At 44.1% G+C, this 16,233-nt stretch overlaps 1 protein-coding gene across 3 annotated transcripts in view; it reads left to right on the top strand.

The window, feature by feature from the left end:
• The first annotated feature begins 5,780 nt into the window (after positions 1-5,780).
• The window catches only part of LOC143981700 (beta-1,4-galactosyltransferase 3-like), a 129,541-nt gene continuing 119,088 nt past the window's right edge, over positions 5,781-16,233 (top strand). Inside the window, exon 1 of one of the 3 annotated variants that reach the window (XM_077479719.1) lies at positions 5,781-5,823. The gene's annotated coding sequence lies outside the window, so the exon portion shown is untranslated. Of the gene's footprint in view, positions 5,824-9,008; positions 9,130-9,163; positions 9,270-16,233 lie in introns of those variants that run through there. The other 2 variants (XM_077479716.1, XM_077479718.1) reach the window with 2 other exon arrangements.

Consider the following 16,233-nt stretch of genomic DNA (forward strand, 5'->3'; position numbering starts at 1 on the left):
GGTGGCTTGTGGCAAACTTTAGACAAGACTTTTTATGGATATCTTTGAGAAATGGCTTTCTTCTTGCCACTCTTCCATAAAGGCCAGATTTGTGCAGTGTACGGCTGATTGTTGTCCTATGGACAGACTCTCCCACCTCAGCTGTAGTTCTCTGCAGTTCATCCAGAGTGATCATGGGCCTCTTGGCTGCATCTCTGATCAGTCTTCTCCTTGTCTGAGCTGAAAGTTTAGAGGGACGGCCAGGTCTTGGTAGATTTGCAGTGGTCTGATACTCCTTCCATTTCAAAATGATCGCTTGCACAGTGCTCCTTGGGATGTTTAAAGCTTGGGAAATCTTTTTGTATCCAAATCCGGCTTTAAACTTCTCCACAACAGTATTACGGACCTGCCTGGTGTGTTCCTTGGTCTTCATGATGCTCTCTGCGCTTTCAACAGAACCCTGAGACTATCACAGAGCAGGTGCATTTATACAGAGACTTGATTACACACAGGTGGATTCTATTTATCACCATCAGTCATTTAGGACAACATTGGATCATTCAGAGATCCTCGCTGAACTTCTGGAGTGAGTTTGCTGCACTGAAAGTAAAGGGGCCAAATAATTTTGCACGCACCACTTTTCAGTTTTTTATTTGCTAAAAAAGTTTAAATTATCCAATAGATTTCGTTCCACTTCACAATTGTGTCCCACTTGTTGGTGATTCTTCACAAAAACTTAAAATTTTATATCTTTATGTTTGAAGCCTGAAATGTGGCAAAAGGTTGAAAAGTTCAAGGGGGCCGAATACTTTCGCAAGGCACTGTATATATATATTTATTTATATATATATATATATATATATATATATATATATATATATATATATATATATACAGTCATAACAATATTCAAATGCTAGTGCTGTTATCTGCAGCCAGATGCCCCCTCCTCCCCCGGGATAGGCCCAATCTCCAGCCTAGCAGGCCAGGGCAGACGACACGCGTCCACCAAAATGGCAGTCTGTGTGGCACATAGATCACCTGACTCCACCCAAATATTTGGGTTCTCCCAACAGGCTAAGTGTTTCAAGAAAACCCCTGCCCATTGACTGAGATATCCCATATACCCATAACTTGACCTTGAAATCTCCTTTTCACATCTAATGCCACCAAGTGCCCGGCCACCTAGTGGCAGAAGAGAAAAGTACGACAAGGCCAAACTTTGGGAGAAATCAATGGATCTCTAACAACTATCAACAGTAGCTACCCCTGACAGGGAATTTGGTGAGGAGCTCCCTGACTAAACCCCGGGGCGCTACAAAGGTATGCGTGGGACCCTGCTATACTATATCCATCCCGACCATATCTTGTCAAATTTGTTAGGGCAACTTTCATTGGCATAGGTGAGCTTGCTTAGTGGCAGCACCGAGTTCAATGCTAAGCACCATGAAGACATCCTTCCAGTGGAGAAATATCTCTCTACGGGCGTAAAAAAGTAGCATAACTCAGGAACAATTTAGTGTTTTTTCCCCCTTATACTAGAGTTGAAGACATTTAGCAACATCGTTTTGGGGTTAGATCCCAGCTCTAGAGAGGTGATCTGGTCAAGGATGTCAACTATTCCTGACCAATAATCTCTTAGGCGGGGACATGACCAGACCATGTGGAAGATGGAGACGGACCTCAAATCACATCTGGGATAGGCCACTGGGGTGTTAGGCCGCGTACACACGGGCGGACTGTTCGCCCAACAGTCCACTGAAAACTTGCGCGATGACGTGAACGGCACGTACGTCGGGACGAGAAATTCGGCGTCCGATACACGGCAATGCAACCTTCGCCGTGTAAATTCTTTCTGAGCATGCGCGAGACTTAGTTTGCCGAACAAGCCTACACACGAGCGGACTGTTCGCTCAAACCAAGTTTCAGCGGACAGTCTTACGGAAATTCCGAAAAACTTTGTTCGTCAGACTGTCTGCTGAAACTGTCCGCTGAAGCCCACACACGAGCGAACTGTCCACTGAAACACTGTTCAGCGGACAAAGTTGGACGAACAGTCCGCCCGTGTGTACGCGGCCTTAGGATTCATAATTGTCAGTTGTTTCGGCTTGTAGTAGGCTCTGTGGAGGAACTTGACCTGCATAAATTGGTCTCTGGCCGAAATCAAGTAAGTAACAAAGGACCTCCTGTCCTCGTGCATGTGCCGTGTGTACGGGGCAGCGCCGTACACAATGGGCAGGCGGCGTTGGAAGTGCACGCCCCCCATTGTGATGGTAACGAAGCCCTCGGAGCTGCCAAGTGACTTTTGAGAAATGATGACAAGGATCTCCCAGGAGCACTAGCAAGCATGGGTGCAGAGGGAAATTACGTCAGGCGCCCAGGGCCGGACTGGCCTACTGGGATACCGGGAGATTTCCCGGTAGGCCGTCTGCCCTGGGGCCACTTTGCAGCTGCAGTGCTCCCCTCTCTCCTGCTCCTGTGTGTCATGGAGCTGGCTAGCTCTATGTGCAGCAGCTGCGCTGAAACACGGTTCCGCACCCCGTAGATTGACTCATGTGATAGTAGATAGAATCAGTGTTCTGCCTATCACATGAGGCGGTCTAGGGGGGTGGGGACGTGTTACAGCATGGCTGCCGAACACAGAGCCAGCCAGCTCCGTGATCCACAGGAGGAGATGCCCACCCTGTGTTCCTGGATAGGAGGATCGGCATATAGAGGAAATTCGTTTTCTATATTCATCCATGCAGCCGCTGAATGCTTGCAGGAGGGAGAGGAGGAGAATCAAGCATTCAGTGGCTGCATGGAGGAATATAGAAAATGAATTTCCTCTATATGCCGATCCCCTGCTTCTCCTCCTATCCAATCCAACTTCCTTTACTGCCCCTCCCCCCAGTTCTCCTTGTGCTCCCTGCCCCCCCCCCCCAGTACTCTCCTCCCCCACCACACTCTCCAGCCCACCCCCACAGTTCTCTCAACTCCTGTTCTTTCTGCCCCCCCCCCCCGGTATCCAGCTCTCCCCATCCTTCTCTAGCCACCATCCCAGTGCTCTCCGCTCCCCCAGTGCTCTCCATCCCTGTTCTTCCTCCCCCCCTCAGTGCTCTCCAGCTCTCCTCATCAGTCTCCAGCCCCCACCTATGTACTCTCCGCCCCCAACATTGCTCTACAGCCCCCCGTGCTTCCCACCCCTGTTCTTTCTGCCCACCGGTGCTCTAAAGCTCCACCCGTTGCTCTCCAGCCCCCCCCCCCCCCAGTGCTCTCTGCCCCCCCATGCTCTCTCCCCTTATTCTTTTTGGATCTACTCTCCACTACCCCCTGCATTTTGCCGCCACCCATGTGCTCTCCAACCCTGCCAGTGCTCTCCATTTCCCTGTGCTTTCCACCCCTGTTCTTTCTGCCCCCCACTGATGCTCTCAAGCTCCTCCCATTGCTCTCCACTCCTCCCTGCTCTTTGTACCCCCAGTGCTCGCCAGCCCTGTTTTTCTGCCCCCCCCCCCCAGTGCTCTCAAGCTCCCCCCCAGTGCTCTTCGCCACCCCACACTCTTAGTCCCCCCCAGTGCTCTCAGCTTCCCATGTTCTACTCCCCTGTTCTTTTTGGCCCCCACCACTGCTCTCAAGTTCCCCCCCAGCACTCTCCACTCCCCACCCCTGTGATCTCCACTCTCCCCTGCTCTTTTCCCCCACCCATGTGCTCTCCAACTCCGCCAGTACTCTCTGCTTCCCCTTCTCTCCAGCTCCCACCCAGTGCTCTCCACTTCCCCAGGACCAAAGGACAGGCTGACTGGGGCTGGAAAATGAGGACGGCTGAAGGAGCAGGTGGCCAGGGACCACTCCATCTCACAGCAAACAGATCCTCTGGAAGGAGCACCGTCCCCCATCCAAATTTAGAACAGACCCTGCCTGCTGCTGGCCATCATGGATATCCTGTTGGCATGGAAGTTACCATACCAAGCATCAACAGCAAACCTTCCAACAGACAGGAACTGCAGACTGGGACATGGGGCACAGGAGGGGCTGCAATGATGGGCACGGTGAGGCTGCATTCATGGGCACAGTGAGGCTGCATTAATGGGCACAGTGAGACTGCATTCACAGGCACAGTCAGATTGCATTCACGGCACATTAAAGCTGCATTTGATGGGCACAGTGAGGCTCCAATGATGGGCACAGAGAGGCTGCAATGGTGGGCACAGTGAGGCCGCATTCATGGGCACAGTGAGACTACATGCACGGGCAGAGTAAAGCTGCATTTGATGAGCACAGTGAGGCTGCATTGATGGGCACAGTGAGGCTGCATTTGATGGGCACAGTGAGGTTGCATTGATGGGCACAGTGAGGCTGCATTTGTGGGCACAGTGAGGCTGCATTCATGGGCACAGTGAGACTGCGTTCACAGGCACAGTGAGACTGCATTCATGGCACAGTAAAGCTGCATTTGATGGGCACAGTGAGGCTGCATTGATGGGCACAGTGAGGCTGCAATGATGGGCACAGTGAGGCTACAATGGTGGGCACAGTGAGGCCACATTCATGGGCACAGTGAGACTGCATGCACGGGCAGAGTAAAGCTGCATTTTTAGGGCACAGTGAGGCTGCATTTGGTGGGCACTAGTGAGGCTGCATTGAGCTCTTGTATCAGGCCCGCAGTCTCTGACCATCTCCTTTATCATGTCTGCAGTCTCTGAGGGAGTCTGGAGAGGAGTCAAGAGTGGGAGCGCCGCCAGGATGGGGGTCATGGGAGAAGTCAGACGTGTGTGGACTGTGGAGAGGAGACTATAGGATAAAACCAGAGCCACCAAGCTGGAGCTGACTGACTGAGCCCTGCACGGTGCACCTGAGGAGGTCAGCGACAGCACTGCCAGGCCAGTCTGAAGGGGGGGGTCACTGGTGTAAGGGGGGGAGTGAATACGATAATGTAAGGGGGTACTGATATAAAGGGTTTCCCCCTTATATCAGTAACCCACCTTAGTGTATTCTTTCTGCAGAAGGTGGTTCCCCCCCACATTCTGAGTTCCTGGGGTTGCCCTTGACGATTGACCACTTTTAACTGGAATATGCTTTCCCTTTTATGAACATGAAAATAATGACGTTATGCTGTTGCGCTGGTATAATAATGCTGTGGGGCTGGTATGAATTTTTTTCCAGGGCTGGATTTTATTCCCAGTCCGGCCCAGTAGGCACCTTGGAGAGGAAGAGGCAGATTACGAGGGATCCCCTTAGCAACAGACCTAAAAATGAAAGTTAAAAAAAAAAAAAAAATGTCCACAGGTTGTTCTTTAGATTTAATGCTCCTGAATACTGTAACAAAAACAAGAAATTATGACTTGAACTCCCCTATAAGAATACAATAAAACACAGAGTTCTCCAGGGAATGGTTCTCCTGCAGGCCAAAGTCCGTGACACATACGTCGCTATGTCACTCATCCCATTGGCTTAAGCTACTTTTCATTCCTATACATGCGTTTACAGTGAGTTTTGGTCCTTTTGAACTTTTCTTCTTTATTGTTAGGTTATTAGTACCATAGTAAACCTTTATCTTTATTTGTGTAGTAAAGAGATATTTTTAGAGGTCATGGCTGTGAGTTAAAGGGGATCTTCGTGTTTCCGTCACTTTAATTTGTTCGTTTGGACCCAGTTGGGATCTTTCCAGAGTCTGGATTGGCTGAGCGCCACCAGAGGACTTGAGCCCGCTGTCTATGGGAGTGCAGAACAATGTGCACTCCTGTGACCTACAGGAGAAGTATTGCCAAACGAGCTTTGCCCCTACTTCTCCTTTAATGCATTCTGTAACAGGAATGTGTTACAACAGATGAAGCCGCAGTTTACTATAGAGGGGTTGCACATTGGGTAAATATTACTAATCTTCTTTTACAAGCTCTTGTAGCTCAATTATTTTTGTGTGTAGGGACGGATTCATTTAACAACCTGCCAACTCCTCACTGTAAATATACTCACAGTACATACATACGTACTTCTTCTGGGCTTGGACTGGGCACAGCTCAAGTTCGTCAGCAGATTTCAGCCAATGGTTTTAGCTGAAACCTGCTGATCAGCTGTTTCCAATCATACACAGAGTTCTGTGTGCACAAAACGCGCAGAACTCTGTATACAGGGGGCAGCAATCTGTATCTCCACCCTGAAAAGTAAGAGATTAGTAAATAAAAACAACGCATATGCCATATTGTCAAAAGTATTGTGACAGCTGCCTTTACACACACATGAACCCGAATGGCGTCCTAGTCTTAAGCCTCGTACACGCGATCCGATTGTTGGCCAACAGAGCGTCAGACTTTTTTCTGAAGGGCGTGTGCCAGGAACTTATCTTGCATACAAACGGTACACAATTGTCCGCCAGTAAACAGGAACGTGGTGACGTACTCAGGCGCCACCCTTTGGGCTCCTTCTGCTAATTTCGTGATGGTAGAGGTTTGGCGAGTGTCGATTCGCGCTTTTCGTTTTGCGCGTTTTTCATTTTGCGCTTTTCATTTCCTGCTTTTCAGTTTGCTTTTGAACGGCCGTTTGTCAACCAGCCATGTTGCAGAATCGGAGGCGAGAACATGCTATTATTGGCCTTGGAGTTATTGCTTTGAGCCAAGTCCAGTCCAGCAACAGGAGGAGGAGGATTTCTTGGAGCAAAAATTGGTTGCTTCATTAACCGTGACCGATTATGTCATATGCCTTTGCTGCGGGAGCTCCAGGAGAATAATCCGGATGATTTTAGGAAATTATCTCTGGATGATGGACCCCTGCTTTCACCAACTCTTGGCATTGTTGACCCCCTATATTAAGAAGCAGGACACGTGCATGCAGCTTTTATTTTATATTTTGGTTGAATAATAATGATTTGATTTGTTATATTTTCTATATTTTTGGATGCATAGAATGCACTTTTTGGTTAAAGTGGCAGTAAACCCGCTGACTTTTTTTTTTTTTCTACACCTGTAAGGGAAAAGGCACAATGAGCTAGTATGCACTACATACTAGCTCATTATGAAATACTTACCTTAGAACGAGACGTCGGCATCTCACCCGGTCCACGCCGAGGGAGCTGACATTTTCCCCTCGGGGTGTCTTCCGGGTATCGCGGCTCCGACACTGTGAGTGGCCGGAGCTGCGATGTCATCACTCCCGCGCATGCGCGTGGGAGACTTCTTTCCGGCAAAGTCCGGCGCTTGCCGGACTTTCAGCAGAGAATCCCCAGAGCGAATGCGCCGCTGAAGTCAGCGGCTCGCTGCAAGGGGAGTATCTCCTAAACAGGTTTAGGAGATATTCTTTTTACCTACAGGTAAGCCTTATTATAGGCTTACCTCTAGGTAAAAGTAAAAAAAAAATGACTTTACTACCACTTTAAGTTCTATTGGCAGATAGCACGTCTAATTTTATTTGTTTTCTTATTTTAATGCACCATAAAAAAAATTGTGTAGAATAATACTTGGCTGTGTGTTTTACTTCAAATGACAGTTTGGGAGTAGGCAGGTACATAAAAAAAAAATACAATGTAAAATTAACAAGGGACACCAACATAGTTGTATCTTTGATCTTAAAAACTACGGGATAATGGGGTTGTGGTCATTTAACTGACAATTGCGCGGTCGTGTGACGTGGCACCCAAACAAAATTGGTGTTCTTTTTCCCCCCACAAATAGAGCTTTATTTTGGTGGGTTTTGATCACCCCTACGGTTTTTATTTTTTTGCGCTATAAACAAAAAAATTGAGCGACAATTTTCAAAAAAACTATTTTTTTTTTACTTTTTGCTATAATAAATATCCCCAAAAATATATAAAAAAAAGTTTTTCCTCAGTTTAGGCCGATACGTATTCTTTTACATATTTTTGGTAAAAAAAAAAAAAAATCGCAATAAGCGAGTATTGATTGGTTTGCGCAAAAGTTATAGCGTCTACAATATAGGGGATAGTTTTATGGCATTTTTATTGATTTTTTTTTTTTACTAGTAATGGGCGATCAGCGATTTTTATCGTGACTGCGACATTATGGCGGACACATCGGACAATTTTGACACATTTTTAGGACCATTGTCATGAATACAGCGATCACAGCTAAAAAAAACTGCACTGATTACAGTGTAAATGTGACTGGCAGTGAAGGGGTTAACCACAAGGTGGCGCTGTAGGGGTTAAGTGTGTCCTAGAGAGTGATTCTAACTGTCGTGGGAGGGGCTGTGTGAGACACATCACTGATTACCGTGTGATCAGTGTCACTAGGCAGAACGGGAAATGCTTGTCTACATTACCACCTCCCTATTCTTCCTCTCCGTGAGACGATGGCGGGTATCCCCATGGATGTCAAGCCCGCGGGACCCGCAATCACGCTCCCGCCGGGCACCTGCAACCCGCCTCTTAAAGGGCAACGTACGGGTACGTTAATCTGCCTGTAGGTGCCCTTCTGCCACAGTATATCGGGGTGAGGCGGTCGGGAAGCTGTTAATATGGCACTGAACGGAGATCTGCCTTGTTTACACAGATCCCCGTTCTGTCACTGCGGGGAACGGACATTGAGCCCGCCCCTCCTGATGATTGGCTCCCCCCCCCCGGGCCGGTGGGTACACACCGCAGCGCCCGCCCACAAATCGCCATTTTCGATCCGACGTAGTGATGGCGATTCGTGGGATTCACAACCCACATCGCCACAGGGGAAAAAAAATATGTAAATCCCATCTCTGCTGTGAAAAAAAAAATATATATATATATATTTGGTGGCCGTTCTAGTTTTCTAGCCCAAAAAAATATATATATATTGTTACATGTGGACAAAAAGTGTCAAGAAAAGTCCCGGATGTTGAAAGCCAGAGGATCAGCATGACAATCAGGCTGTTGGCATTTTAATGAAGCCAGCTCTGGCTGTCCCCCATGTGTCACATCCCCTCCCCCTCCCCCATCACTCCGCAGACACGCCCCCCCCCCCCAAAAAAACTTTGCCGTAACTTTGTAACTTCTCCCCGAGCCGCTCCTCTGACGTCACTCGAAGCGGAGGTGGGCGGGGCCGCTCGTCCGTTTGACACTCAGCTGGGGATCTCGCGCAGCCTCAGGACAGCAGCTGGGGGGGAGACGAGCGCGCGGACGCGGGAGCGCGCACTGGAGGGTAACAGGTGACTGCCGAGGGGAGCGGAGGGGACGGCAAGCCCGGGCGACAGGTACCGGAGGGGGGGAGGGGGAGACATCCTACTTCTTATATTTGTTACTTTGTAACTTTTATATATTCCACGTCTGACTCCCCAACTGCTGGGCATGCTGAGCCTTGTAGTCCCGCAGCATTGGAGAGCGATGGTCCCGGGTGAGATCATTAGGCCAGGCAGAGGCAGTGCTGGGTTCAGGGAGGAAAACCCGACAGGGCTAAAATCTATATTACCGGGGGAGGGACAGATTATTATTATTATTATTATTATTATTATTAGTATTAGTATTATTAGTATTATTATTAGTATTATTGTTTTATAATTGTATTTTATTATAATTTATTTTATAATTGCATTATTATTTATTATTGTATAATTTTATTATTAATAATATTAATTTATAGTTGTATTATAATTTTATTTTATAATTACAATATTATTATTTTATAATTGTATTATTTATTTTATAATTGCATTATTATTTGTATTTTATTTTAATTTATTATTTTGTTATAATTGCATTATTACCCTCTTTCCCCAAAAATAAGACCTAGCGTGATTGTCGGTGATGGCTGCAATATAAGCCCTACCCTGAAAATAAGACCTACAAGGACTTTAAAGGGGTTGTAAAGGTAAATGTTTTTTCACCTTAAGGCATTCTATGCATTAAAGCGGAGGTCCACCCTAAAATGGACCTCCGCTTATCGGAATCCCCCCCCCCCCCCTCCGGCGCCACAATCGGCACCTTTCAGGGGGGAGGGGGGTGCAGTTACCTGGATAATCCAGGTAACTGCACCCACTTCCGGGATAGCTCTCTGCGGAAAGGGGCGTACGTTACGCCCCTTTCCGCAAGCGCCCGCCCCCTTCAGCAAGTGCCCCGCTGCCTGCTGGGAAACACACAGCTCCCAGAGGCAGCGGGGACCGTCCGGATTGCGCCGCGCGGCTCGCGCATGCGCAGTAGGGAACCGGGAAATGAAGCCGAAAGGCTCCATTTCCTGATTCCCATACCCAAGATGGCGGCGGCACGAGCGAGCGATCGGCTTCGGGTGCCGACATCGCGGGCGTGCTGGACAGGTAAGTGTCACTATTTAAAAGTCAGCAGCTGCAGTATTTGTAGCTGCTGGCTTTTAAAAAAAAAAAAAAAAAAACGCGGAGTCCCGGTGGACTCCCGCCTTAAGGTGAAAAAACATCTGACAGTGCCGGCGCCCCCAGTCCCCCCCCCCCCCTCCGCTTTTACTTACCTGACCCCTCGAAAGCCCCACGCTCGTCCCCTGACGTCCTTTCCACCGTTCAGCCTGGCCGCTGATTGGCTGGAGTGGATGGATGGAAAGCAGCGCAGCCATTGGCTCGCGCTGCTGTCAATCACATCCACTGACGCGGAGCGGCGGGGCCGTGTGATACAGCGAGCGGCTATAGCCGCCGGCTGTATCACGAGAGCGCGCCCGCAGGTGCTTCTCACCATGCGAGGGGGCTCGCATGAACATGAGAAGCACCTGCGGGAGGAAGCCGAGACAGCCGCCGAGGGACCCCAGAAGAGCAGGTTCGGGGCCACTCTGTGCAAAACTAGCTGCACAGTGGAGGTAAGTATAACAAGTTTGTTATTTAAAAAAAAAAAAAAAAATCACTTTACAATCCCTTTAACTAGGGCTTATATTGCAGCCATCACCGACAATCACGATACCGTAGGTCTTCTTTTTGTGAAAACGGGGTATTTGTATTTTAATAATTATTTTATTATAATTGCATTATTATTATTATTTTATTTTATTTTATGATTGTATTTTTTTTTTATAATTGCATTATTATTGCTTTATAAATGTATTTCATTATAATGTATTATTTTATAGTTGCATTATTATTAGTATTATTAGTATTAATGTTTCATTATAATTTATTTTATTGTAATTATTATTATTTTATTATAATTGCATTATTTTATTCTTATTTTTGTTTTATAATTGTATTTTATTATTAAAAATAACATTTTATAAAATAATAATGCAATTATTATAATAAAATACAATTCTAAAACAATAAAAAAAAACTAATATTGTAATTGCATTATTTTTTTTATAATTATTTTTGTCTTATTTGATTTTTATTATTTTATTATTATTTTTATTTTATGTTACATAATAGGTGAGGTTGAAAAAAGACACAAGTCCATCAAGTCCAACCTATGTGTGTGATTATATGTCAGTATTACATTGTATATCCCTGTATGTTGTGGTCATTGAGGTGTTTATCTAATAGTTTTGTGAAACTATCAATGCCGCTGAGACCACCGCCTGTGGAAGGGAATTCCACATCCTTGCTGCTCTTACAGTAAAGAACCCCCTACGTAGTTTAAGGTTAAACCTCCTTTTCTTATTTTAATGAGTGGCCACGAGTCTTGTTAAACTCCATTCTGTGAAAAAGTCTTATCCCTATTGTGGGGTCACCAGTCCGGTATTTATAAATTGAAATCATATCCCCTCTCAGGCGTCTCTTCTCCAGAGACAATAAGTTCAGTGCTCCCAACCTTTCCTCATAACTAATATCCTCCAGACCCTTTATTAGCTTTGTTCCCCTTCTTTGTACTCGCTCCATTTCCAGTACATCCTTCCTGAGGACTGGTGCCCAAAACTGGACAGCATACTCCAGGTGCGGCCGGACCAGAGTCTTGTAGAGCGGGAGAATTATCGTTTTATCTCTGGAGTTGATCTCCTTTTTAATGCCAATATTCTGTTTGCTTTGTTAGCAGCAGCTTGGCATTGCATGTCATTGCTGAGCCTATCATCTACTAGGACCCCCAGGAGGTCCTTTTCCATCCTAGATTCCCCCCAGAGGTTCTCCCCCCAGTGTATAGATTGCATTCATATTTTTGCCACCCAAATGCATTATTTTACATTTTTCTACATCATTTGCCATGTAGTTGCCACTAAAGGCCGGCCGATATATCGGCCGATATTTGCCATTTTTTAAATAATCGGCATCAGCCGATTGTGCTGATAAAAAGCCGATTTAGAACTGCAGGGACTTTGAAATGACTTCTGTAATAGAAGTCAGTGTAAGTTGCCTGAGTTGTCATAGAAACGTCTTTCCTCCTCTCTGGGCAGTCTGCCAAGAAAAGAACTAAATGATACAATGTTTACACTTCTGAATGAATGAAGTCATCTCTGTGTGTAGAAGTTCTCAGTTTAACCATTTAAAGACTAAATCTTTTCTGACACTTGTTGCTTACAAGTAAAAATCCTGTATTTTCTGCCAGAAAATCACTTAGACCCCCCAAAAAATTATATATATTTTTTTTAGCAGAGATCCTAGGGAATAAAATGGCGGTTGTTGCAATATTTTATGTCACACGGCATTTGCACAGAGGTCTTTCAAATGCATTTTTTGGGGAAAAAAATACACTATTTAAAAAATAAAAATAAAATAAAAACAGTAAAGTTAGCCCTTTTTTTTTTTTTTTTTTTTTTTTTTTCGTCCAAAAGTTTTGACTACCTGTTATTATTTAATATATAGTTTTTTTTTTTTTTATTTATTTATTTTTTTCAATCTAAATCATACATACAAGTAAACTGATTGGAGGTTTGTTTTGTTTAATAAATGTTTAAATGTAAGAAATTTTCTGTATCACTTATGAAGGCGGCTTTCACACTGGAGCGGGAAGGCGTTGATGGTAAAACGCAAGTTTTAGCGGCTCTTCATCATTTTAGCGGTGCTATTTGGCTGCTAGTGGGGCACATAAAACCCAGCTAGCGGCCAAGGAAGAGGTTAAATGCGCCCATGAAGCACCGCTGCCAAATCGCATTGCATGCGCTTCGGCAGTGGTGCCCATTCATATCAATGGGCAGGAGTGGTGGAGGAGCGGTATACACCACTCCAAACGTGCTGCTTGCAGGACTTTTTTTTTTTTTTTTTTAAGATCCTGCCAGCGCATCGCCTCAGTGTGAAAGCACTCTGTCTTTCACACAGACTGCAGAGGAGCCATTTTGCAGGCACTTTACAGGCGCTATTTTTAGCGCAAAAGCGCCTGAAAAACGCCCCAGTGGGAAAGGTGTGTTAGATCAAGGGGGATTAAAAAAAATAATAATAATAATAAAGGAAAAGAATAAATAAATAAATAAAATCGGCCTAACATATCGGCCCAAAAAAATCGGCATCATATATCAGCTATCGGCCGCCATGATTTCTAAATATCGGCATCGGCCAGAGAAAAACCCATATCGGTCGACCTCTAGTTGCCACCCCATTCATTTGCTCAGATCTTTTTGCAAGGTTTCCACATCCTGCAGAGAAGTTATTGCCCTGCTTAGCTTAGTATCATCCGCAAAAAAAATTATTTTGCAAAATTAATTGCATTATTATTATTTTTTTTTATAATTGTATTTGCATTATTTTATTGTTTTTATAATTGTATTTTAGTAATAATAATATACAATTATAATAATAAAATACAATTATAAAACAATAAAAAAATTGTTTTATTATAATTTTATTTTTATAATAATAAAATTTTGTTCTTTTATTATAATTATTTTATTGTGTAAAGGGGGGGAAAAACCCTATAAAACACTGATGTGGGCACACAATGTCTATTAAAATAATTTTATTAAAAAAAAAAGAATAATTAAATTGCAAAAATATTCATACCTCATAATAAAGTTCAGAACCTAGCATGATATACAAACAGTGATGAGTATTCCATGTTGCTTGAAGACAGTTCATAGCAATAAGAAATTCCAACATGTTTTGCGAGGTAAATCTCGGCTTCTTCAGGGAATTTGATTAATTTATCATTTGGGTTAAAGAACAAACAATATAATATTATTATAGCGCTATGCTGTTTTTAAAGAATAAATCTATACTAGGGCTGCAACTAACGATTATTTTCATAATCGATTAGTTGGCCAACTATCGCTTCGATGAATCAGATATGCTGTATTTATCGGCGTATAACACGCACATTCATTTTAGGAGGGAAGTTTCAGGAAAAAAACTTAAATTTTTGTATTGGCGTATAACACGCACGCGCTATTTGCACCCGATTTTCATGGTGAAAAAGCGAGTGTTATATGCCAATAAATACAGTAACCTTAAAAAAAAGTGCGGTGTATAATTTAGCTAATATGTAAAGTTTAAAAAAAAAAAGTGGAGGAAATGCAGATATATTCTCCAGCATGAGGCTCTGTACACACCTATGCAGTTTGCTTTTGATCTATTTCTACAATGCTTTTTGCTGTGCATTTTGCACACACGATTTTGCTGTGATTTGCATTTTATTTCTTATTTTCATGCTTTTTTTTTTTTTATTATTTATTTTTGGCCATTTTATTGTTGAGCAGACTAAAAAAAATGCGGAAAAAAAAAAATAATAATTTACTACATGCTTTTCTGCAGCTTCTCCATTGAAATCTATTGAACCAAAGAAAAGCACCGTTTTGCGTTTGAAAAGGGTCAGGGACTTTTTTTCAAATACGCTGCTGAAAAAAAGCACATATGTGAGCGTGTCCCATAGGAAACCATGTACTGTGTTTCTGAAAAAAGTACCAAAAAACACATGGGTGTGAACCGAGCTTAAAGAGGAAGTAAAGGGGGGGGAAAAGATAAAAAACACACCCTGTAAGGCAAAGGCATACTGAGCTAGTATATGCATAGCATACTAGCTCATTATGAATAACTTAACTGAGAACGAAGCCCCCGTAGTGGTCCTCCGTCTTCCTCTTCGCCGCTGCCATGTATCCCGGAGTGACTTCCTGGTCTCGCTGCTCCTGGCGCTGTGATTCGCCGGAGCCGCGATGATGTCACTCCTGCGCATGCGCACGGGAGCCGACACTCGCGGCATATCGCCGTGAACTGCGGCCTGCCCAGTGCGCCGTAGACAGCGGCGGCTGTCTTCGGGTAAATATCTCCTAAACCGTATAGGTATTAGATATAGATATTTCTTGGACCTACAGGTAAGCCTTAATCTAGGCTTACCGGTAGGTCAAATTGGTTTGTAAGGGTTTACAACCACTTTAAGACGTTTAGTAACAGCAGAATGCTTTTTTTTTTTTTCCTCTCGTCACCTTTCATAATGGGGTTATAAAAACTAAACTAAAATTAGCCCTTTTATAGTACAAAAAGAGTATATAATCGCTACTGTAAGGTTATACTGGGAATTGTATATATTGCTTATATCGTGTGTGTGTGTAATATATAATCTGTCTATCTCTCAAAAATTTTACGTCTCACACACGTTTTTTTTATTTTTTATTTCCTCTTTAACGACTTAAGCCCCGGACCAATTTGCAGCCAAAGGACCAGGCCCCTTTTTGCCATTCGCCACTGCGTCGCTTTAACTGCCAATTGTGCGATGTGGCTCCCAAACAAAATTGGCGTCCTTCCCCCCCCCCCCCCCCACAAATTGATGGTATTTGATCACCTCTGCGTTTTTATTGTTTGCACTATAAACAAAAATAGAGCGACAATTTTGAAAAAAATGCAATTTTTTTTTCTTTTTGCTATAATAAATAACCCCAAAAAATATATTAAAAAAAAAACTTTTTTTTCCCTCAGTTTAGGCCGATACGTATTCTACATATTTTTGGTAAAAAAAATAAATAAATCACAATTAGCGATTATTGGTTTGCGCAAAAGTTATAGCGTTTACAAAATAGGGGATAGTTTTAGAGCATTTTTATTAAAAAAAAATATATATATAATTTTTTTTTTTTTTAGTAATGGCGGCGATCAGTAATTACATTTTTATTTTTTGCTACATTATGGCAGACACATCGGACATTTTTGACACATTGTTTGGGACCATTGTCATTTATACAGCAATCGGTGCTATTTAAATGCACTGGTTCCTGTGTAAATGACACTGGCAGTGAAGGAGTTGACCACTAGGGGGCGGGGAGGGGTTAAGGTGTGTGTGTGTGTGTGTGTGTGTGTGTGTGTGTGTGTGTTTTTTTTATTTTTATTTTTTTCTATTGGGGGTGTGGCTTGGCGTCTGACGTCCCTGATCGTCTTTCCCTATAACAGGGACCAGACGATCGGTGACAGGCTCAGTAGGAAGCACGGGGAGAGGTTTGTTTACACAGACCTCTTCTCGTTCTTCAGCTCTGTGACCCGATCGCGGGACACTGGCGGCGA

This window comes from Lithobates pipiens, unplaced genomic scaffold, assembly GCF_037356315.1.
Source record: "Lithobates pipiens isolate NorthernLeopardFrog02 unplaced genomic scaffold, aLitPip1_a1.2 Scaffold_16, whole genome shotgun sequence".
Classification (NCBI taxonomy): Eukaryota; Metazoa; Chordata; class Amphibia; order Anura; family Ranidae; genus Lithobates; species Lithobates pipiens.